This window comes from Callithrix jacchus, chromosome X, assembly GCF_049354715.1.
Source record: "Callithrix jacchus isolate 240 chromosome X, calJac240_pri, whole genome shotgun sequence".
Classification (NCBI taxonomy): Eukaryota; Metazoa; Chordata; class Mammalia; order Primates; family Cebidae; genus Callithrix; species Callithrix jacchus.
Window position 1 is genome coordinate 10,859,797 of NC_133524.1, and position 25,368 is coordinate 10,885,164.

A 25,368-nucleotide genomic window follows, 5' to 3' on the forward strand; every position below is an offset into this window, starting at 1 on the left:
TTAGAACAGCTTCACCCTGCAATAAAAGAAACTTTGTGCTCATTAGCAGTCACTCCCTTTCCGCCTACCTTTCACCTCTAGCCACTTGTAACCACTAATTGACTTTTTAGCTCTATGGATTTGCCTATTCTGGACATTTCATATAAATGGAATCCTACAGTATGTGATCCTCTGTGACTGCCTTCTTTCACTAAGTATGATGTAGCATGTATCAGTAGCTGAATACATTTTTTTTTTGAGACACAATCTCATCTGTCACTCAGGCTGGAGTGCAGTGGTGCAATCTTGGCTCACTGCAACCTCCACCTCCCGGGTTCAAGCAATTCTCCTCCCAAGTAGCTAGGATTACAGGCATGTACCACCATGCCCAGCTAATTTTTTTTTTTTTTGTATTTTTAGTAGATATGGGGTTTCACCATGTTGTTCAGGCTGGTTTCGAACTCTCGATCTCAAGTGATCCACCCGCCTTGGCCTCCCAAAGTGCTGGGATTACAAGTGTGAGAAACCACGCCCAGCGATATGCCACGTTTTATTTATCCATTGATCCATTGATAAATATTTGGGCTGTTTCCACTTTTTGGCTATTATAAATAATGCTGCTATGAACGTTCATATACATGTTGTCATGTGAACACACGTTTTCATTTCTCTTGGTCATATACCTAGAAGTATGCTTGTTGGATCATATGATAATTCTATGTTTAACTTTTTGAGGAACTGCCAACCATTTCCAAAGTGGCTGCACCATTTTTCACTTCTATTAATAATCCCCTTCTTAACTTGAGCTGACAAAGCCACTGTAATGGCTCCTGGCAGTTACTAAACTAAACTTCAAAGTCCTTTCTCACACACACTTCTGGATCTGGCTGGGTAAAAGGTGGGAGAGTATATTTGTCCCACATGATTTCAGAAAGGCCATGAGGAATTAGAATGGGAAACAAGGAGATTAAATATATGCATATTAATTAAACATCCAGAATGTAAGCTATCTATTGGTGAGGAAATTTAAAACTTTAAGTTGCATCAAATACACACACACACAATTCAAGTGGCCACACAAAAATAAAAAACTAACCAAATCAACCAACCAGTCAAACAGAGACTCCCAACATCCTTGGCATTTGTTCTTCTATCCATAGCCCTTGAAGAAGTAGTGCAACAATATGAGATAGTTGAACTACTTTTGTAGTTCTTAATAGCAAGAGATATTTTTGGCTATGAAGACATCTAGGTCAAAGCCCTCACCCCTGCTTCTTGGCCACAGATGTACAATTATTTAAAAAAATCTCCAAAGGCATATGAGTAAACCTTTCATAATCTTAAGGATTCTTAAGCCTCTAGAGAGAGATCGATACAGACCCTGGCTTTTAAGGCAAGCTGGGACACCTTCTGGAATTCAAAACACATGCTTGGCCCCTGACAAATCAAGCTAGAGTCTGGAGGTGAATCCGGCTGGTTCTTACACATGAATCTAGCAACACTCTGACTAGCTCTTTTTGTGTGGCCAGAAAGGTCTTGAGCTAAAAGAGGCTGCAAAGGTTCCTGACCTGTCACTGCTAGGCTCAAGTAGCCATCCTACCTTTTTTTTTTTTTGAGATACCTTGATCTCCCAGGCTCAAGCAATCCTCCCACCTCAATCTCCAGAGTAGATGGGACTACAGACGCACACCACCACAGCCGGCTAATTTTCGTATTTTCCGTAGAGACAATGTCTCGCCATGTTGCTCGGCCTGATCTCAAACTCCTGCGCTGAAGTGATCCATCCACCTCAGTCTCCCAAAGTGCTAGGATTATAGGTATGAGCCACTGTACCTGGCCAAGTAGCCATCTTTAATTCTTCACCCTGATGTTTTATTATATCTATCAGTCAGTATTTTTGACTTGCTTTTTTCTGTGATCCACATGACCTGATTTCAGATAGTCAGTACAAAGCCAAAAAGGAAAATTGTTTGGGATGTTTCTCTTATTCCATTGTCTTTCTTCCTATGACCAGACACATTTTCTGACTGGGGAACAATCTGGAGCAGGGGATAGGTGGAGGGTGTTGAGTGAAAATGGAAGAGATGATGAGAGATAAAGAGTAAGTAAAAATTTAAAAAAAAGACAGGGAAAAAAGAATTAAATAGGGACAAGCTATGTCACAGACAAATATCAAAGTGGGAAAGAGTGGCAGAGAACAGGGAAAGCAGACAGATGAATCCTGGGATGAAGGTATCAGCAAGTGATAATCTCCTGGGATCTTCTCAGTCCCTATTGAGGTCTTTCCCCTAGGATTGTGCAATAATTTATTGGTAATGCTCAAACTGAATTTACAAATGACTTCAAACCTTAGCAGGAGATACTGATAGTTTATAGCTTTGCAAATAGAAATTGAAACTCAAAATGTCCTTGATAATCTGCAAAAAAAGAAAAAAGCAAATAGAAGAAATCCCCTCTAGGTTATGCAAGAGCTTACAAATAGAAGCATCAAATAAGTGAAACTAGCCAGCTAATAGCAGGCACTGATTCTAGAAGTAAATTGGATATGGAGGCACACTCAAGTGTTGGTATTTATCCTGAGGAAATCTGGCCATTCAAATGATTTCAAAGATACTCAGCCTAGTTCTGCGCACAATTAAAGGGGGTATGGGGAACTTGGAAGGAGTTCAGAGGAAAACTACAAAGCTCAAAGAGGTGAAGAAAAGGGAATGCAGAGGAAAGTCGAGGAGCTGGAAAAATCCAACCTGAAGAAGAGAAGGTAAAGGAGATAATTTAATTATGGTCCTCAGCTATAAGACAAGCTTTTCATAGGTGGCCACCTGTTCTCCACTTCCACTATGGATGGACAGAAAGGCAGGGGCTTAAATGTGCAATCTGGGGGATTTCAGTTAGGTATAAGGAATTTCCTGACATGAAAGCTGGTAAAGATGAAAGAGGCTCCTGATCATGGACAGGAATAAGGAATATTCTTCTTACAAAATAGGTAAAATTCTTACAGATTTTGGATAGTTTACAGATCTTGTTACCTAGAGTTCGGGGTGGGACAGGGGAGTGGGTATAGTCTTAACATTCTAGAAGAACAAATTCTGGTACCTTGATTTTGCTTCAGACTTGTGTACGCACCGCTCGCTGGGCCCAATGTCTCACATTTCCCTGGCTTTACACAAAATGTCCTCCCTGGCATACCACTTTGAGATGTAACCATCTCCTCTGTGAAAAAGAGCATTGGAAAACATGTTTGGAAGAGCTGGGATTTGTTGAAGGAAAATAGTTAGCTAAACAAGACTCGCATGAGTGGGGGTAGGGTAAAGGCACCTCGGAGTGCATGCTGGGATTAGGGCTAATTAAGATGTTGACTGAATCTATGCTAATCATGTCCCACCGGACTCTGCTGGATTAGTATGTAAATTGGTAAACTCTGTTCTGAAATTGCCCTACCAGCTGAGGTCTAATTACTGACTAGACATAACAAATAATAACGGGATTTGTATTTTAGGATGTTTAATTATGGAAATACATGTCTGGAAAAAATACCAGTTGTATTGCACAAAAAGATAATTCATAATGTTTTACTAAAGGTTTATGAAATTTTACACCTTTAATAAGAGCGCCAGAAACAGGGATGTGTGTGGGGGGAGTCTTTTCAGAGACCTAGCATTTGTGAAGGGGGACCAGAATCGCAATGATTAATTCGCTGCTTGAGTAATTTCCCCAAAGCTCAAAGACTAATTGTTTCATAGACGATACACAGCATCTTGTGAGCTTTTAGTTGTATCACCCAAAGAACTGGAACTCATCCATGAAGAATAACCAGGATGCCATGGATTTAACTCAACTACTCCATAACATGCATTCAAATGGAGTTAAAAGCAACAGAGCAACAATAGTTGTAGGAAAGTAAGCCCTTAAAATAATTTTTCTTCACTCAAGTTACTCCATGATATTGGAATCATTAAATTTATAAATCAGAAAATGGTTAGTCCAGTCCCAAGGCAAGGGCGTGTATTGCATGGTTTTAGAGAAAAGCAGCTTGAGCTCTGGAATTTACTGAATAGGCATCTTGGGACAGAAACTTCTTTGCAACCATTTATTACATCATTCTGTGACCCACCCTTTCCAAAAAGTAACATACAAAGAGTTATAAACAGAGTTTTGGGTAGAGCTGTAATAGCTGCCGGTATTTGCCTGCCATAATGCTATTACTCATATAATTTTAAAGGCTTATGGGTGATCATTAAATCTTTATTAGGTTTTACATTATAAAATAAATTATTCATGTCATTCTAATACATACTGGTATCTTTACAGCCCTTCTGCCCACATTTGGATAAACAAGTCCTATTTGCATATCATTTTTATTTTAAGACAGTTTCGTTATGAAAATATAAGGCTTAAATGCCTATTATGTTCCAATTGTGTTCCAGTTTCCCACACTTGTCTTTGGTCTATACAGTGCTTTACAAATAAGTTAAAGTTCACATAATTTAAAAAGATGAATGATTTCCTTTTACTTAGAAGTGTTAGAATGTTTGCGCTTGTTGTTATATGGCAAGGCAATAGATATTATCAAATAAAATTTTGTGAGCAAGCTTGTGTTTGCAGTAGCTTAATGCCTCTGTACATTTGAAGTTACACATGTATATGGAAATTAAATTTGCTGATGAGTTTAACAAATTTGTGAATTAGCAAAAATAAAGCACGAATTTTTCCTTGTGGTACAGAACTATAGGTAAGAATAATACAGTATTGCTTTAATGTAAGGCTATCTAACCTTTGTGTTGGAAAGTCATTGAATAAAATAATATTTCATTAAGGGCTTATGCTTTTAGTCTTTGCAGATCCTATCAGAATATTGATAACTGTATTTATTTAGGTTTTTAGTAGTAGATTTTAGTTTCTTGTTTCGTCAGTCTTAGAAATATAACACATACTAATGATTCCCTAATGGTGGATGAATAAATCTAAACAAACGTTCCTTTTCAATATGATAGTCAGTTCTCACTTTCAAGCATTGTCATTAAGCTTGCATGATGTCATCCTGTAGGTAATATATCACTAAAAACATTTTAAATGCTATTTTCCCATGCCCCAAGGCACCTGTCAATAATTATATGTTATTTTCTACTAAAACTAATTGTGACCCACTCTCAGCATTGAACCCAGGGTCAGGTACTCTGGTATAATAATTCTAGCTTTGCTCTCTTTTGTCATGAGTATTGGGTGAAGTCAGAGTGGGGTGAGAACATTTAGAAGGTTCACAGTAAGTGTTTCGCCAACACACAGGTAAGCAGTGTGTAAGCCTGGGCAGATGTCACCTTGAATGTTAAGTCTTTCAAGGATTGGGTAGTGAGCTATGAGATAAATCTCATATTTTTTTTTGCGGTCTCATTTTGAAGCAAATTATACAATTCCAGAGAGTAATCTTTTCAATGAATGGATTTTGAAATCCCCTCTCTATCTTTAAGGCAAGCTGCAGATTATATTGATAAATAGCAATATTGGTTTTACCATAAAGATAATTGCCCCAAAATATACCTACCTTTGGTCATGGGGATATAACCAAACTCTTCTAGTTCGCTGTTTCATCCTTTTTCTTTTTCTTTTTCATTGCATTTTAGGTTTTGGGGTACATGTGAAGAACATGCAAGATTGTTGCATAGGTACACGCATGGCAGTGTGATGTATTGCCTTCCTCCCCATCACCTACATCTGGCATTTCTCCCCATGCTCTCAGCAAATTCATGCTATCTTTGCTAATGCTCAGCAAACTGACACAAGAATAGTTTGCTGTTTCAAATGAAGAAATACGGAGTCCTTCCTCAGTGACTTTGAATATCTGTCTTAGCTAAGTAGGTTAAAGGACATGGGAGTAAGTCTTCTGGGCTGAGACAGAAGACAAGAGTTCAAGTCTGGCTGTGCCATTCTCTGAAACTCTCCTTCTTCCGCTGTAAAGAGGGTCTTTCCTAATAAGAACTGCAAGGAACAAATGGAATACAATGTGTGCCTTTCACATAGTAGATACCAAATAATTGTTTGTTAAATACATGTCTAGTAGAAAAGGTTAATCAAATATAAGTCTTTCTGTTATATAAATTAAAAGCAAACTTAAGTGGCAAGGTCTCATATCTTCTGGCGATCTGGCTATAAAAGAATACAAACCGCATTCCTTTCAGTAATATCTATTGGTAAGAAATTTATTACCTAATGATTACTACAGTGCTTTTTAAAGCCCATAAATGAATAGTCTATAATTCCATATTACAGCTTCTACAAAGATGAAGAACATTAAAGAAGATAAAAGGAGAATGTAAAAAAAATAGGTTTATATATATCTTTCTTGGCATGATTTTCTTTTAAAGACCCACCTATATTGAGTGATACTGAAATCTTCACACACCCAGGGCAGCTCCAGCCAACAACTGGTCAATGATAATGATAATAAAGAACAACTACATCAAGGTATCAAGACCTTACAAAATGTAAGCATCATTTTAGGATTCCTATAGGATTTAAAAATTGTATCTAAAGGAAGTTATGTCCCAGCATTCTTTAAATACATACATAGCAGAGTAAGAGATCTTGGGGTTCAAATTTCACTCTACCATTATTTTACAGTGTTGTTGGAAGGGTTAATTGGGACAATGCAAGTGCATAGCACATTGAGTCATTCAATTAATGTACACAGTGCCTCTGCATCCCTTCTTATTGCCTTGACCGTCTTATTGCCATGTTCTTTCCCACTCTCTTTTAGAAAAGAACTATGCTCTCACTTCATATTTATCCAGAGGGCATTGGAACCATTTAATTTTTGGTCATCTATTTTTTATGATTGCAATACGGTTGTCTCAGTCTGATTATAAATTCGTAGAGAGCAGGGAAATAAGAACCTTCTCCAATTTTGCCCTGATGTCCAGGCTAATGCTCCATATAAATGTTTTATTTTGTCATGGATCACACCCTACTGATGGCCAGGAGTCTACAGGAATTTTCCTCAGAAAAATTCCCAGTTCATCTTGATAGCAGTAATTGCTAACCCTGTGGTTCACTCCCACCCCCATGAATTGTACAGCTAGCTCTCATACTAAATATCTCACAAAATTATAATTGGTTGTTAAGCAAGGCAGTATAGTTTAAGAATTAAAACCATGGATTCTGGAGCCAGACTTGACTTCAACTCCCTTCTCTCTCCTTACAAAATGCATGACGTTGGGCAAATCACATCACCTCTCCTTGCTTCAATTTCTTCATCAGAAAACTGGGATGATAATGTTACTAGTGTCTACCAAAGAGGGTTGGTGTCAAAATTAAATGTAGTGTGCTTGGAAGAAGCTGAAGCACTCAATGAATATGAGTTATTTCTATTATTATTACTGGTGCCTTCATAGATGGGCTTTTAGCTACTTAGGAGAAAAGGTGTTTCTGGCCAGTGTTGTATCCCCAGGTCCTAGTGCAGTACACACACATTTTCTCAGAGGCACCCATCTTCTCTACCTTCCCATCATCTACCTGAGATATCCAAGTCACAAACTTCTTCCTCTCAGCTGTCCTCCCAATGCACTGTCCTTAGTGTTTCTCAAACGTCTTTTCCTTTTCTCTATAAATTCTACAAGAAGTCATGTTTTCAACCTCTCTTTCCTGCATTCCAATAGGCAGCCTAGTTGGGCCTCCATCTCCATAGGGCTCTCTCAGTGAGCTTTCTAACATGGAAACCTGATCATTTTCATTTCATCTCTCCACTTGAAGTCTTTCTATGGCTCCCTACTGCCTATAAGATCATGTAATAAATACATATCAAGTCAATATAAGGAAATTTATGTCCAGGCATGGTGGCTCACACCTATAACCCTAACTCTTTGGGAGGCTGTGGTAGGTGGATTGCTTGAGCCCAGGAGTTCCAGACAAGCCTAGGCTACATGGTAAAACCCTACTGCTACAAAAAATACAAAAATTAGCTGAGTGTGGTGGTGCATGCCTACAGTCCCAGCTACTCAGGAGGCTGAGGTGGGAGGATCACTTGATCACAGGAAGTAGAGGCTACAGTGAGCCATGTTTGTGCCAACCTGGGTGACAGAGATAAACCGTCTCAAAAAAGAAAAAAAAAAAAAAGGAATTTGAAAGAAGATGTGGTAGTCAGAACAACGCCCAAACCAAGATGTCCATATTCTAGTCTCCCAAACTTTGGCATGTGTTATGTTACACAGCAAAAGGGACCTTGCAGATGTAGTTAAGGATGTTTATCGACATCCTTTGCCATCCTTCAATATGGTTAGATCTAAATGACGGGAGACGTGAAGATTTTCATGGGGTCACTTGGTGGGCCCAGTGTAATTGCACAGGTCCTTATAGTGGAATGAGGGAGGCAGAAGAGTCAGAGAAGGCAATGTGATGAACGAAGCGAGAGTCAGAGACATGCAGTGCCATAAGCCAAGGAACGCCATAGGCCTCTTGATGTTGGAAAAGCAGGAAACAGATTCTCCCCTAGAGCCTTCAGAAGGAATGCAGCCCTGCTAACACCTTAATTTTAGATCCATTTTGTGTTTCTGACCTCCAGGAATGTAATAAAATCAGTGTATGTTGTTTAATTTTTTTTTTGAGATGGGCAGGCTGGAGTGCAATGACGTGATTATAGCACACTGCAGCCTCAAACTCCTGGCCTCAATGGATCCTCTCTCCTCAGCCTCCCAAGTAGTTGGGACCATGGCATGTGCTACCATGCCCAGTTAACTTATTTTTAATTTTTGTAGAGGTGGCGTTTCTCTATATTTCCCAGGCTGGTCTTGAACTCCCAGGCTCAAGCGATCCTCCTGCCTCAGCCTTACAATGTGCTGGGATTACAGGCATAAGCCATTGCACCTGGCTGTGTTGTTTAATTTTTTAATAATTTGTGGTAATTTGTTATAGTAGCCATTGGAAACCAATACACAAGGCAATTGGATAAATAGTGCTGACTAAATAATTTTTTTGCAGCAAATGAATGACTATACTATGAGAGTACCAGACTAATGCACTGATACCTTTATAATTCTTTTTATTAATGATGTGCTATGATTTTCTTTCCTTTAACCAGTAGCTTCAGATGGGGGTAAGGGATGCATTTTTCTACCACTCCATCCTGTCTTCTGCTCACCTGCTGGGGGTAGAAAGTGAGGCTGCGTGGGAATAGAAACAAGATCTTTATACAAGCAGATCTCTATATAAACAAATATGTCACAGTGTACATGCAGACTGGGGCTCCCTACTGGATACTTGGTGGAAAACAGGGCAGGCATGGCCAGAAACCAAACTAAACCAAGTTTGTCATTTCTCTTAACTGGGCAAATCTAAAATACTGTATTCTGTATTTTACCTAATATGATGTTTCTCCCTTGATGTTTCAAATACCATTTTAAATGTAAATATGTAGAGTGCCTGTCCAATCCATAGTTATATATGTTGGGTCTCTGCTCATAAAGGAAGACAGGGAACAGGCAGGATCTGTCAAGGGAGATTCTCTGGAAGCATTAAGGTAAGCTGTAGGGAGTTCTCAATTGATATGAGATCTGGGAAGAAAGACAGGGATGGTAAGAGAGCAATATAGAAGTATGCTAAAAAGTGCTTTTGTGGAGCAGGGAACAGATTTGGGTTTGCTGCATTAGTAGTGTGGCATGATTTTATTCTTAAATTCTCTGATCCTTCATTCCCTCATCTTTAAAATTGGCACAGTAATACCTATTTTGCAGTATTGTTGAGAAGAGTAAATGACAACATGCTTGTAAAGGGGCCAGGGTAGTGTCTGGTATGCAGTGGATTCAAGACATGTTCATTTCTTTCCCATGATTCCTTTTTCTTATTGATATTATTGCAAATTATGTGTATTATTATGATATATCAAAACATTTAACAAAAATCAACTAGCATAAAAAAATTAATATATCAAGGAAAAAAATGAGAAGGAACAGTAATTTATAAGCTCTAAAAATTAAGGTTGCTGGAATGTTTTGTTCTGTATTTTCCCCGTTTATGCAATCTCAAGGTTAATTCACGAGAAACCTTTCTTTTGAATTATTTAAATGCTCGGTGATGAGAATAACACAAAGAGGGTCTTGTGTGATGTGAGAGGATTATTGATTAACTCAGCTCACAGGTTCCAAGTAGCCAGTAATATATATTAATGTATCAATAATTCAGAACAGTTAGAGTTTTTCACTGTTGCCGAAACCACATTCATAATTGAACCACGTGAGCCGGCAAACAATTGTTAGAACAGTACAAGTTGGTCTTTCTCTTCTACCCTTGGCTACCTTTGCAATGAACTCCACGAAAACGTATCTTTCATCTCTAATGGCAAATGTGGGCCATATTAGTGACACTCAAGCACTCAATAAATATTTGCCAGATGAATGAAAACCTCATAAGGCAGTAGTGAAAAATGGCTAAAGTATTTCAGAAGATCGACCTGGAAAGAAAATCAATCCTAATAAACTCAGTGCTCTCAGGTTCAAATATAATTATGAAGGTAAATATAGTCTTTATAACCAGAATGAGCATGGGGCCGAGAATAGTGAATAATGTTGATCAACACCTGAAGACGTCACAGTTCACAGATAAATTGATTAACTGTTATCTCACACTCAGGACTCCCAAATTGACTGCCAACATTCCATAAACAATTCCTAAATGCACATATAACACCGTTTGGTTGAATTAGCATTTTCAGTTGGGAAAAGAATAAAAAACTGAAATTGAAAGGGAATTGACTTTCATTTTTTTGGCAAAGGATATTTCAGACAAATATTTCATTTTAAAAGAAAAAGCATATATTTTTTCAGGCTTTTATATCAATGTGCATGCAAAGAAATTGTATTTAGTTTACAACCTATAGTTGTAACTGATAGTTTATAACGGATAGTTTAAATAACCTGGTTGTTATTAATGAAATAAATGGCATGCATTTTCAATTTTTGAATATTCTAATAATCACATCATCTTAAGACTGTAGAAGTAAGTAAACTGAAGTAACACTTGCAGACTTGAGTAATTCATGTTGAATCATTTTACTTGATCAGTGTTTTCATGATGGGCAGATTCAACAGAAATGATAATAAGTATATTGGCATACGTTAAGTTTAGAAACGAAACATCCATCATCAGAACTTTGCATTTACCAAAGCTTCTAGTTTTATTTTAATGAGGAAAAAATGCGGAGAGCACCCTAAATTAGGCAGCACTCAAATTTTCTCGGGGCCAAAACAACAACAAAGATTACCAACCTGTCTTGGGGCTGGGGGAGGGGTGGGCAGGGATTTTAGGAATTTGGTTCTCAGCTATGAGGAAAGGCTTCTAAACTTGTCCATCACGGAAACAAGAGCTGTCTGCCACTTCTCTCTTCTCCACACAGCCCCCAATTCCAAACACACTTCTCAGAAGGACTTTTGTAGCTCGCTTAAGGGTTGATTTGCCTCAGACTGAATCAATATATTTCTAAAGTCTTCAGGCTCAAGTTTTCCAGGATATGATAAAATTATATGTTTATGTGTGTGTGCACATATAAATTTTAAATATATAAGTAATATAAATAATGTATTCTATATGTATCTTCACACAAGTATGAAAGTCAGTTCTGGAAATAATAGAATGGAAATTGGGAGTAAGAAGCAATAATTGCCCAAGAAGGCTGTGTGCATGAGCCGATTCTTTGGAAATGTTGAAGGAAACATGTACCTATTCGTTCTGACTCTAGGGCAGGTTCCTCATTTATTCTTTCCAATTAGAACACCTCTGCATACAGATAGAACATAGAAAGTTCTTCAAATTCCATTTTCCTCACTTGAGTGTGAACACTCTCCCCTTCTTTCACACTGTCTCAAACTTGTGCTCGGGACTATTCGGTTTATGAACAGTGGCTTAGGACTCAACAGCTCTTGTTACAAAATGGGTGATACAACGGCAAAAATACATTCTCACAGGAAACAGACAATTGAAAAATTTTCAGAAGGACCCGGTTTTTCTCTCACTCTCCTGAAGTTGTACCCCACAAACTAATCAAATTTAGATAGAAATGCTTTGAAGATCCGAGTATCCGATATATAGGTGAATTCCTCTACGGGGTATAGCTTCTGCGTGGGCGTGTGTTTTGTTTAAGTCCGTTGCTCAAAAGTGATGTAACCAAGTTTCGGAAAAGTAAAATTGTTCTATGGCTACCAGCCCTTTGTGCCTGAAACGGCGCAGTCCTCATACACCAGACAGAGACAATGCAAGATGTCCCCAGAGTCGCTAACCAACTTCCCTCCCTTCTGACCCCTGCGCTTCAATAAGGCAATTACAGTAGCATCCCAGAGCAGCAGAGAACAAAGTGAGCCTTACCAGTTTCTCCTAGCGTGGACGAAAGGCAACAACCCCCCCAGCTGCTCTAGGCCAGGCAACTGGGTCTCAGACTCACTTGACTGAGGGGACTCTGAAAGCTGAAGTCTTTCTTCCCTCTGTTTGGTCTCTCCCCAGCAACCTCTCCCAGGATTTTTCACACAAAGCACTCCCCTATTCTCTAATCCTCTCACAAGGAAAACCAGCACACACACCAAATGACTTCTGCAGAAGCGACTCTCCTGGGGAGTGAGGAGGGGAGGGGATGGAAGGAGGGGTGTTTGCTGGCATTCATTCCTGCCAGACGAATCCTCTGAGGCATGGATCCCAGCCCTCTGGACTCCTCATCGACTGGAATACGACAGGTCATGGTGAGGCACGGAGGTGTGCATTCTCTTCGTCCTGTGTCTCCAAACCCTGGTCACTATCCCTCAGGGATGGGAGAGAGGACGCCTCAGCTTCAAACTTCATCTGAGTCTTATGCCTCTTTATACTCCCTCCCAGAACAGAGTAATTCCAAACCAGTTATGTAGAAATAAGCTAGACGCTTCCCAAATCTATCTGGCACCTCATTTTAAGAACCCTTGACAATTTATAGCAGCTGCTTGGTTTTAACTCATCCAAACACTGAAAATAGATTTGAAACATCAAGAAAAGGTGGAATATCAAATAGAAAAAAGTGATTGATATGTACTATCAAACATCTGGAAAATTACTGTCTGTATGAAAATTCATTTTTTTTAGAAAATCATGTTTTAAAAATACTAAATAAAATTGCTGACCTCCTTTTTTTAACATATGAATTTTACCTTATCTTCCCAGGACAGGATTCACACTTGAATTTGAAAATAATATTCACACTTTATAAATTCAAATCCTCTTCTAACTTAAGACAAATATCTTACATATATTCCAGATATGCTATAATCAATCTGGAATTCCCCCTTTCCTCTGGTTTTTAAAGAGAAGACTTACCTTTTTATTACGTCATTTAAAACCCTGAAATGAATAAATCACAGTGGAGACAAGCAGATGGCAGACCTCTACATTTTGCAATGAGGGCTGTTTGCCTTGGAGTCATTATTTCTAAGGAGATGCTGCTGCCTGTGTTAGGCAGCATGCCATTTGGGCCTTTGAAACAAAATGAATCGGCTTCACACCACCAGCTCCACTACATACTAACACTTCAGAATACCCAAACTGGGGCATGCTGCCTCTTTCCATAGTGACTCTGCATAGAATCAGAGGTGATGGTTTGATGGATGAGTTTCCCAAGAGACAATGCAATCTGTGACATCACAGTTCTAGCCGCACCCCCAACCCCAGGCCCCTGTCCTGCCTTTCTCCAGAAAAAATAATTGCCTCTGCTTGGTGACAATGCCATCTCAATAGCAAAAATGTGTCTGAGGTGCATAGCAAATACTATAACTTCTCTGTCTTTCTTAATTTCAGTTTTCTGATTCCCCTTAGCTGGAGTAATGGGAGTAGGGTGAGATGAATGTCCTAGGCAGAGAATTCAGACAAAACCAAACAAAAGCACAGGACTCAATAATCTAAAAAGTTTGTAACCTGATAGCAGAATAATAACCTTCAAAAGGAGCACTACTAAACACTAGCTCAGTGATACTAATGTCTTTGTTATATGCAACTTAAGACATTTTACAACAAAATTATATGTAAGCAATTGCAAAAATATTTAAAGTGTTTATATAATGAGTTTCAGCTTTACTAGAACTCGTTTAGCATCATAATTTTCTTGATATAAAATAGTTTCCTTTTTCTCCTTTTCCTTGGCCATTTTGCTCTATTCTCAGTTGTTCTCTGTACCATTACCTGCCACCGGTCTTAACATTTAAAATAATACTTGGATAATCCATTTGAACTTTGGATACAAACTTACTTGTAAATGAAACCTCTGATATCTTTCTAACTCTCACCAGCACCTCTATCCTTTTCACCTACTTTCATCTCAGATGTCCAGTAGAAGGAGAGTAACAAAATCTAGAAGATACTTAAGTCTGTATCTATAGCTACACCTATATTTCTCTATGATCAATACATCTATCTACATAAACATTTTTTAAAAAACTTTTGCATGGCAAAATAAAACAGCATAAATCAAGTCAAAAGAAATGATGAACTGGGACAGAGGGCCCATCTCCTTCATGTTTAATGAGTGCCTAAACTTGGAAAAGAGAAAAACATACCACCCAAAAGCAAAACAGGCAAAGGTTATGAAACAAAAGGAGAAATATAATTGGTCTTTAAATGCATGGAAAGGTGTTCTCACTTGCAATAAAATGAAAACTACACCAAAGTATCATTTCTTGCCTGTCAGGGTGGACTAAATCCAAAGGTTTGGCTCATACGCCATTGATAAGGTTCTGGGGAAATGGGCACTTTCATAGGCTGCTGCTGGGAGTATAACATACTACCACCAATCTGGGGTGGTGGGGGAGAAATTCAGCAATCTAACAGTATAGATGCACGGACCCTTCCTCCCAGCAATCCCATTTCTAGGCACCTATTCTACACAATCACCAGGAAAAGCAAGAAATGTTATATTTTCAAGCAATACAAGGAAATCGCACAAATGGGCAGCAGTAGATTGACTAATCTGTGGCATATCTATATAGAGAAGTACTATGCAATGGCAGGAAGGAGTGTCAGAGCTCTATGTACTAATATCGACAGATGCCAGGCAATGAAAACAAAGTGCCAAAGAGGGCATGGGGCTGAGGGAATAAGAGTCACAGTGGGAGGATGGAAAGTCTATATGCATAGGCTTGTATTTGCAAAAACAGGAACTGTAGAAGGATCAGTAAGCATCTAATAAAGAGCTAAGATCACAACAAATTGACAATATTATTCACCCGTCTGTTGAGCTTTATGTTTGGCTAACACTATTTCACCGCTGGGCACTGGATTCATTGGTATATCGGTATATTACAAAAAAGAGGAAGAGAGAAGATACTACTTAATTTAAGTCACATGAGAATTCTTTAGTCTTGGTACAATGTGGATTCAATTAAATAAAGAAATTCACCTTCTTTGCTTTTAAAAAAAAAAGATAGTTTTTTATAGGGGAAGGGAAGGAACACGGTTAAAAGGGCAGAAATAGATATGAGATTCCTGTGTGTTTACTCACTCCCTTATGTCAGGGATGGGCAAACTATGGATCGAAGGACAAATCAATCCTTTGCCTGTTTGTATAAATAAAAGTTTATTAGAACACAGCCATGCCTGTTCATTTGCATATTGTTCATGGCTGTTTTTATTCGACAGTGGCAATGTTGAGTAGTTGCAGTATTGAACCACGTGGTCCACAGAGCTGAAAATGTTTACTCTCTGGCCCTTTCCACAAAAAGTTTGTTGACCCCTATGTTGTGTAATGAGTTTTAGCATAAGTAAAGAGACAAACTGAAAGGATGGGATAGACTTCTGTGGTTTCTACTTTAAAAGATCTTAAGTTGAGTTCTGGCTGTCTCTGCCTCATTACTCAGCTTTCTTGAACTTGCTTTCTTTACCTACAAAGTAATGAAAGTAATGCTCACCCCTTCGTTTTGTTATGAAGATTAAATGAAACAATGAAAACAAATGTGAAAGCACCTTGTGAACTTCTACTATACAAACCTCAGATATTAGTATTAATATTTTTTATTGGGAGGGTGACACGTAATACACACAGGTAATTCGTAAAGATTTAGAATAACCATGGCACTTTGCAGCACTTAATGCAAAAGCATTACCTTGAAAGTTGTCTCTGCATTTTAAAGCAACAATTGTATCAGCTATGGTCACATGGCAACTCAGCTCTTCCTATTCTCCTCAACCAGTTAAGCCATTGTATCTGCTCATCTGACAATACTGATTCAGAGGTAAAACCCTACTCAGGACAAGGTCTTCAGACTGCAGTAGAATTATTTAGCCTTCAGAAAGCTTAAGAGAAATGCCTAGGCTTGAAGATGCATATCTTTAAGTTCTTGAAGTTAAAATTCATCAGATAAAGTTATCTTGCCATGAAGAGGGGTACGTTAGTGACCAAGGGTATTTGGGAACCATCTGGAGATTATATTTGACAAATATGGCAGCAGACTTCAGTAAGACTTTCACCCTTGAAATTCATGATTGCATAATCACTTTTTAAAAATTTAAATGTTTGAATGTATAATTTTTAACTTAAAACCCGAACTTTCTTTTTTGATAGAATCACCAGTGGGTTTTTTTTTCTCCCATACTCAGTGATATTTCCTTTTCAGTCATGGAATTTGTAATGATTGATTTTGCCATCACATTTTAGGTTTAAATATTTTTGAGGCATACATATTTGTCAGCTGCTAAACTACATTAAACCGAACTGCCCAAAGCTCACATCCAAGTCCCTTAAAATATTTCTATCCTTTGGCCTGTGGTTCTACTGCTGGGAAATACTGAGGAAATAAGGCAGCCAGGCATGGTGGCTGACGTCTATAATCCTAGCACTTTGGGAGGCTGAGGTGAGCAGATTGCTTGAGCTCAGCAGTTCAAGACCAGCCTAAGCAACATGGTGAAACCCCATCACTACCAAAAATAAAAATAAAAAAGTTCACTGGGTGTGGTGGCTCAGGCTGTACTCAGCAGACTGAAGTGGGAGGATGGCTTGAGCCTAGGAGGTAGAGGTTGCAGTGAGCTGAGATTGTGCCATTGCACTTCAGCCTAGGTGACAGAGCCAGACTCTGTCTCAATAGTAATAATATAATAATAATGCCATATACACTATTGTGTTCACAGATGTGTATATATATATATATATATATATATATATATATGTATGTGTGTATGTGTGTGATGTTTGTATTAAAAAGCAACAACAGCAACATCAAAACACTTTGTGACAACATAAATGTCCAAAATTAAGGGATTGGTTACAAAAATTGTGATATGATCATTCAAAGGCCTAGTGCTATTCCTGTTATCTACTGCTGCATAACAGAACATCTGGATACTTAGTGGCTTAAAATAAGCCACCTGTATTTTCCTCACAAGTCTGTGATTTTGGAAGGGCTCAGTGGGTACCGCCACCTCTGCCCTATTTGGCATCACTCCTGTGGCTCGAAAGCTAGAGGCTGCAGTCATTTGGAGACTCACTCATTGCATGGCTGACAGTTGATGCTGGCTATTGCCTGAAACCTCAGTGGGAGCTGTCAGCTGGAACATCTGTACACAGATTCTCTGTGTGGCTTGGGCTCCATCACAACATGCTTGCTGGGTTCCAAGGGTGAATGTTCTGAGACAGCTAGGCAGAAGTCATAGTACCTTTTAGAATCTCTCTTGGAAATCACGTGGTGTCACTGCTGGACTGAGGCAGTCATAAAACTTCACCCATGTTCAAGGTAAGAGACCACAGATTCTACCTCTTGGTGGGGCATGGTGAGATTCAGAAAGTATGGGGGGGTGAATGGAAAGATTGCTGTTGTCACCTTGGAGAGTACAATCACTTGTAATTATGCAGTCATTAAAATGATATACCACATCCAAATTTATTGACATGAAAGGATATTCAAATGATAGTGGATGCTGAGCTGGCAGTGTAGCAAATATGGTGCCATCCAGTGGAAATAACACTAGCACTTAATACACACTCAATAAACATTTGTTGAATAAACCTTTGTGTAAAAACAAATACTATTTTTTTTTGTTTGTGTCTATACTGAAAACATTCTGTGAGAAGCTACATCAAAATACTAATATTGGCTGGGCATGGGGCTCATGCCTGTAATTCCAGCACTTTGGGAGATGAGGTGGGAGGATCACTTGAGTCCAGGAGTTCAAGACCAGTCTGAGCAACACAGTGAAACCCTATCTTAAAAAAAATGTTAATATTGGTTATATTTCTGTGATGGGATTGCAATTGAACTTTTTAAAGAGAGTGAGTTTATGATATTCTTATACTAAATGTGCATAGAAAATTAAACTGTATTTCAAAATGAACCTCAGAGGACAATAATCTGAGTTGATTGTCAGAAAGGTTGACCTAATTTCTTTTCTTTTCCTTCCTTTTTTTTTTTTTAAGATAATTGAAAGCTAATTAGAATGCTCCCTGGCAAAGCACTTTTTCTTTTTCCTGCTTGTGGAAAGAATTTATTGTTCAGCTATCTGTAATCATTTAATTGCTGCAAAGTGTTTAAGAGATGTAAAAATTAAACTCTTTTCCATTTGTGTAACACAAGAGCACCAGCAACATAAAATGCATTAACAAAGATAGCTCATTAAAAGAAATATAATTTGACTCCAAATTAGTCATACTTCAGTGAGAATAATAAAAAACTCACATTTAAAAGAATGAATTACCAGTGAATTAGCAAGAAATTTTTAAGGAATTGAAAAAGTTCAATGGAGACCAGGATATCAGAAAAGAAAAAGTGTAGAGTTCACGTAATGTTCTATGCTGTATTCTCACTACCTTTTCCCTGAACATTAACATTTAAAAATATATTAAAATGCAACTTATTTTTGGAAGCAAAATTGCTAACTTCTCATATAACAATATTTTGAAAGTGCTTTTTAAACTAGCATCTTAGAAGTGATATGTGGACAAATTTGAATGTCGGATTACCTCTTCTAGTAAGAGAGCAATTGATAGGCAGAGTGTCGTATCTGGGGCATTGGGTAGAAGTTGATTAAACACACAGTCCTAAAATAATGAGAGTGATTTGTGACACTAGAAGGAGAATAAGCTTTAACTGAACTTAATAGACTAGTTTAACAGTAATCAGCCTTTAGTCAACTTTGGCATACTGTATTCAATTGTAGCCATTTTTCTCTTCCTTGATCTCAAGTGAAATCTCTAATACTTTATGTGAGAGCTCTCACTTCAACCCTTGAAAGGTCAATCCTCTGAAAGAATGTGTGGATGAACTCAGCCCTGATTCACTAGAAACAAAAAGTGTCACTTCAAACATTTCTATCAACTCTTAATGACAGAATCATTAACATCTGGCCTGGCATGGTGGCTCACACCTGTAATCCCAGCACTTTGGGAGGCTAAGGCAGGAGAGTCGCTTGAGGCCAGGAGTTTGATATCAGCCTGGCAATACAGTGAGCCCTGTCTCTACAAAAAAATTAAAAATTAGCTGAGTGTGGCATGCACCTGTAGTCCCAGATACTTGGGAGGCTAAGGTGGGAGGATCACTTGAGCTCAGGATGGTCAAGGCTGCAGTGAGGTATGATTGTGCTGCTGCACTCTAGCCTGGACAAAGCAGTGAGAATTTGACTTAAAAAAATGAATAACATCCCAAATAAACACTTACCTCTTGTTTCTGGAAGCTAAGGTCTCTGGTCCTCCTCTTTGGATTTGGATCTTCTCTCATTATTCAATTAAATATCATGTGCACAGACACATAAACACACACAATAGACTTGATTCATCTAAACAACCATTCAGTTTAAAACTTTATCTTTCACAAGCAAGTACTCAGTGATTTGACATGTGCTTGTAGGATTTGAAGACTAAGTTTCAGCCACTCTAGATCTACAGAGAAGGAATTGTATGTCATCTTTTTTTTTTTTTTCCTGAGACAGGGTCTCAGGCTGGAGTACAGTGGCACAATGTTGGCTCACTGCAACCTCTGCTCCTTGGTTCAAGCAATTCTCCTGCCTCAGCCTCCTGAGTAGCTGGGACTACAGGTGTGTGCCACTACACCTGGCTAATTTTTGTATTTTTGTTAGAGACAGGGTTTCCCCATGTTGGTCAGGCTGGTCTCAAACTCCTGACCTCAAGTGATCCACCTGCCTCAGCCTCCCAACGTGCTGGGATTATAGGCGTAAGCCACTGTGCTTGACAGCACTTTATCCTTTTAAAAAGATTTTGTTTCGTTTTGGCTTTTTTTTTTTTAAGTTTGTAAGTTTACTGCTTTAAGTAATAAATGTTCAATGTAGAAAATGTGGATATTAAAAGATCTAAGAGTAAAAATCACCCATAACTAAAAAATGAAGTGATAGCCACTATTAACAGATTGATACACATATAGACAGATAGAGATAAAAGTCAACTAGTTGGGTGTGTAGTGGAGGTGTATATATTTTTTAATTATGACTTTTTCTAAGTGTCATTACTCTGGAATCTTTAACAACTTTATTAAGGTAAAATTTGCATATTATAAAATTCACCCATTTAAAATGACTTTTAGTAAATTTGACAAGTTATGTAGCCATCATCAAAATTCAGGTTTTTAACACCTAATAAGACCCCTTATGCCTATTTACAGTAAAGCCCTGTTCCCACCCTAAGCTCCAGACAACTCCTTCCTGTCTCTATAGATTTGTTTTTCTGGACATTTCATATAAATGGAATCACAGTCTTCTGTGTTTGCCTTCTTTCACTAAATAAACTGTTTTTGAACTTCATCCATGTTGTAATATGTATTACTACTCCCTTAGCATTTACTGCTATATAGTATTCTATTATATAGATATGCCACAATTTCCATCTTTTTTTAAACTAAATATTATGTCATGAATATTTTGTTATTAAAATTTCATGTAAATTCCCATTTCAATGGTCATAAAAGTTCATTATACTATAAATTATTAACATTTTTCTTTTGCTGTGTATTTACTATCGTTGGGACTTAGAAGACAATACCCCAAAATGAAGACCTCAGAAGCAAAAGTTTCTGACTGTCTCCTGCCCTTCTGTCTCTCAGTCCCCCTCTCCCTTGAGGCTAGCCATAGAAACTAGAATCCTTCTTCCCCAAGGCGGATCATAGAAACCATAACTGCTTTTCCTTAAAGCCAGCCATGAAATCTAAAAATATCACTCTAACTTTCCCTCTACCTTATCTGTGTAAAAACTGGCTATAACGAAATTCCATGACATACCTTTTTTGACCCACATTCCAGAGAGGGTCTTGCCCTACACCCATAAGGAAGGAACGCTGCTCAGATAGGCCAAGAAGAATCTAGACAGAAAGGCCTTGCTGTGTTTCCCCACTCAGTCTTAGAACAGGTCCTTTTAGTCCAACTCTATTTTTACACGCTGTTCATGCTTTGTTGAACCTAAGCATAAAAATGATTAATTTCCTTTGTATCTTTGGGCCTTCATTCTGAAGGCTCCCATTTGTACACATTAAATAAATTTGTGTGCCTTTTCTCCAATTAATCTGTCTTTTGTGAGTTGACTTTTCCAGTGAAACTTCAGGGGACCCCCTCAGTTCCTACGCCCCACACACTCGTACACACACACACACACCACGTGCACACTTATCCCTACCTGTGTAGTACAAGATGGAAAGAAATCGGGTGGGATGAGAGACACAAATCCAAAATTAGGTTTCTATCCAGTGGACCAGCAGATGAGAATGTTTGTGTTTAACAAGGATGTGTCTGTATCTCTCACAGTTTCATGAGAATGTGAGCCATGTGGGAATCTGGTGAATGTGAAGACCCTGATCCTGTGAGTCTTGGGCATTGGGGTGTGAGTCACTGTCATCACCGTGGCTCAGAGTCTGTGATCTTGAGAGCTGATGGTGGTGCTGACCATCCCTCTGGGGAAGAGGGTTTGGTGTTCCAACAACCCTTAAGGCTGGGGTATGCTGGTTGGGCAGGGGGCTTTGTCTAAGGAGTCGAGGGTCAGTGGATTAGGTTCCACCTTCTTCATCTCTTGTATGTCCAAGAGGCTAGGCTTCATCATGACCAATATCTTTTGCATAGATCTAGTGTTGGTCAACATTGTTGACTCACTTCCAGGTTTACTGAGACCAGCCACTTCCCACATACATTGACTACCTTTATTATGCCCACAACACAGCCCCCACAGACGTAAAACTATGATCAAATAAAATTGTATTCCTTTTCTCCTATTAATCTGCCTCTTATCTGAACTTTCCAGCAAACCCCCACAGGGCAATGGGAAAGCTTTCCCTTAGTCCCGACACTATTATAAACAATACTTTGTTGTTGCAGATTGAGTTCTCCAGAAACAGATGCTGAGATGGAATTTGGGATGAAGATATTTACTAGAGATTCACACCAGTAAAAAGAAGGGGGAAGAAGCAAGATTGGGCAGAGAAAGAAGCCAAACTGCAATCCAGTCCCTACAAATCCTTTCACAACCTGGCTGAGAGCTCTGCAACAAGCATTGCAGATCAGAATTGTCTCATGTGGGATATAGATGGTTGCGTTTTTCTATCCTTGTCTTTCTCAGGCATCAGACGCAGGATGCTCTAGGAAGAAGGGAACATTGGATGAAGTGACTCTCTATAGTTGTGCAGCCCCTAAGCTGTGACCTCACGGGTGGAGGTGTTTGTGGACCCCATTCCAGGAGGAAGACAGCAAGTCCTTCCTTGGAAGGGGATCTTGGCAGTGCATCTTTGTGTTTGCCCAACCCTTGGAGTTGCCCATCTAATATCCACTGTTACCTTTATTTTGACTAACAGAACACCCAAATTTCATTTGCAGTTCCAATGTTTTACATATTCTCTGCCCTAGCCTCCTTAAAAGATAGGAAGGACCAAGTAACATATTTGGGCCAAATAGAGCCAGAAATTCCTAGATAATTTTATCTAGACAAGATAATTTTATCAACAAAAAAGATAAAACTTCCCAAGGATGAGTCTTTTGTCTCTCAAATTTCTCCCTTTTTTCTGCCTGGAATTTGAGACTATGAAGACAAAAATTAGCCTAAAGAAGGCAGGGCAAGAAGCTACCTGGATGATTTTCTCAAACATCTGTATCAGCTTGGGACTTCCAAATGCCTGGCTTCTTCTTGCATGAGAAAAATACCACCCCCCCACTGCCTCCACCTCCAACTCCTTTTGGTTAATTCAGTACAGTAGGGTTTCTGTTACATGCAGCCAAATGTAGTCCTGTCTGGAACAATATGTTAAATATGTTAGCACATACAGTAGATGTACATTTGTGATTATTTCTTTTGGATTGAGTCCAAGTGAGAATGGTGAGTCAAAATATTTTTAAAGTTCTTTGTGCCTACTGCAAAAGCTTTACAGGAGGTTTTTACAGTTTATATTTTAATCAGTAGGACATGAGATTTTCTTACTGAATTATGCCAACATTAAACATTTTTTTAAAAGACAGGGTCTTGTTCTGTCCTCTAGACTGGAGTGCAGTAGCAGGATCAAGGCTCACTGCAGCCTTGATCTCCTAGACTCTAGCAGTCCTCCCTCCTCAGCCTTCTGAGTAGCTGGGACCAATGGTGCTTGCCACTATGCCTCACCATTTTTTTCTATTATTTGAAGAGATTGGGTCTCCTTATGTTGCCCATGCTGGTCTTGAACTCCTGGACTCAAGTGATCCTTCTCCCATCAGTTTCCTAGAGTGCATGGATTACAGTCATGAGCCACTGCACCCAGCCAATATTTTTATTTCTTTTTGAGATGAGATCTTGCTATATTGCCTAGGCTGGTCTCAAACTTTTGTCCTCAAGTGATCTTCCCACCTCCTCCTAAGTAGCTGAGATTACAGGTGTGAGGCACGTGCTGGCTAAACATTTTTAAAAAATCTCTTTTATCAGGAGAAAGATGATAGAATTATATTATATCCTTAGATGTATATATTTTGATAATTTATGAGGTTGTAAAATATTTTTATTTACTTTTTAAATAAATTATCTATTCAAAAGTCTTTATTCTCATTTTTGTAACCAGTGTTTTGGTACTTTTCTTATTAGTTTAAGCTCTATATTACTTTTGTCCTATTTCTGACAAATATTTTCCTCCTCCTTGTTGCTTGCCTTCTAATTTCATTCTTTATATTTTTTATCTTTCAGATGGCAGAAAATTATGTTCACAAATATATCATCAACTATTTTGTTATTTTGTCAACTGCACTCACACCTAGACCATCCTTCCATATTTAGTGACCAAAGAAATGTACAAATCAATTTTTATCTTTTAAAAATAATTTTGCTTTTTTTCATTTGATTATTGAATTCATTTTTAATTAGTTTGTGGCATGAGGTGAGATTCCATTTTTTTCTCAAACAGCCAATTTTCTTCATACTCGTATGTTGAGTAATCTGATGGTATATGTCAAATTCATATCCTGTATTATAGGAGAGACAACGCCATATGTTAAGCAAATTCCTGTCTCTTTCCCACCTTGGCACATCTGCATTGAGAAAAGAAAAAGTTCAGGACAGTCTGAGCTATGTGATGTCTGCAAAATTTATCAGGCCATACATTGTTCTTTGCATCACAAAAATATCTATCCTCTGGCTTTTTACTGAAAAAGCTTGTTAACCCCTGGCCTAGTCTGTATTTATCTCTCTATCTTCATTTGGTGGATGGATGTTGAGTATCCAGCAGACGATTTTGAGGATCTAGCAGGATAGAGAGCCATTAGATGGAGGGAATGTGTGCCCCATTTGACAGAATGGAACAAACTCCCCTAATGACCTCACTGGATTGTGATTAGATAACGTTACACCACTGAGGCCTTCAGACTTTGCATACATTAATTATCTGTATCTGTATTAGTCCATTCTCACACTGCTATAAAGAACTATCTGAGACTGGGTAATTTACAAAGAAAAGAGGTTTAATTGACTCACAGTTCTGCATGGCTGAAGAGGCCTCAGAAAACTTATAATCATGGTGTAAGGCAAAGGGGAAGCAAGAACCTTCATCACATGTTGGAGAAAGAGAGAGAGAGGGTGAAGTGGAAAGTGTCACACTTTAAAACCATCAGATCTTGTAAGAATTCACTTGCTATCACAATAACAGCACAGGAGAAATCCACCCCATGATCCACCTTCACCTCCCACCAGCTCCCTCCTCTGACATATGGGGATTACAATTTGACATGAGATTTGGGTGGGGATACAGAGCCAAACCATATCAATCTCTATGTATATTTATACCTATGTTTATATCTATACCTACACCAAAACTTATGTCCACACCTATATATCCATATCTATACCTACATCTCTACCTATCTGTCTAGTTTTTTTCTGGGCTTTGTATTCTAGTCTTGCAATAGCACCATGTTTCAAAGGTTGTATTTTTGTTTTTTGTTTTTACCTCTTCCTCTCCCATTCCAAATGTAGATTTA

General features: G+C 38.5%; 1 protein-coding gene across 8 annotated transcripts in view; it reads right to left on the reverse strand.

Annotated features, from left to right (window-relative positions):
* MID1 (midline 1) overlaps positions 1–25,368 on the reverse strand; it is a 633,800-nt gene that overhangs the window by 209,467 nt on the left and 398,965 nt on the right. For 4 of the 8 annotated variants that reach the window (XM_078363504.1, XM_035289354.3, XM_035289358.3 and 1 more), the window contains exon 1: positions 12,322–12,534. The exons of 2 other annotated variants lie outside the window; for them this stretch is intronic. The gene's annotated coding sequence lies outside the window, so the exon portion shown is untranslated. Of the gene's footprint in view, positions 1–12,321; positions 12,535–13,293; positions 13,376–25,368 lie in introns of those variants that run through there. 2 more of the 8 variants (XM_078363505.1, XM_035289357.3) reach the window with 1 other exon arrangement.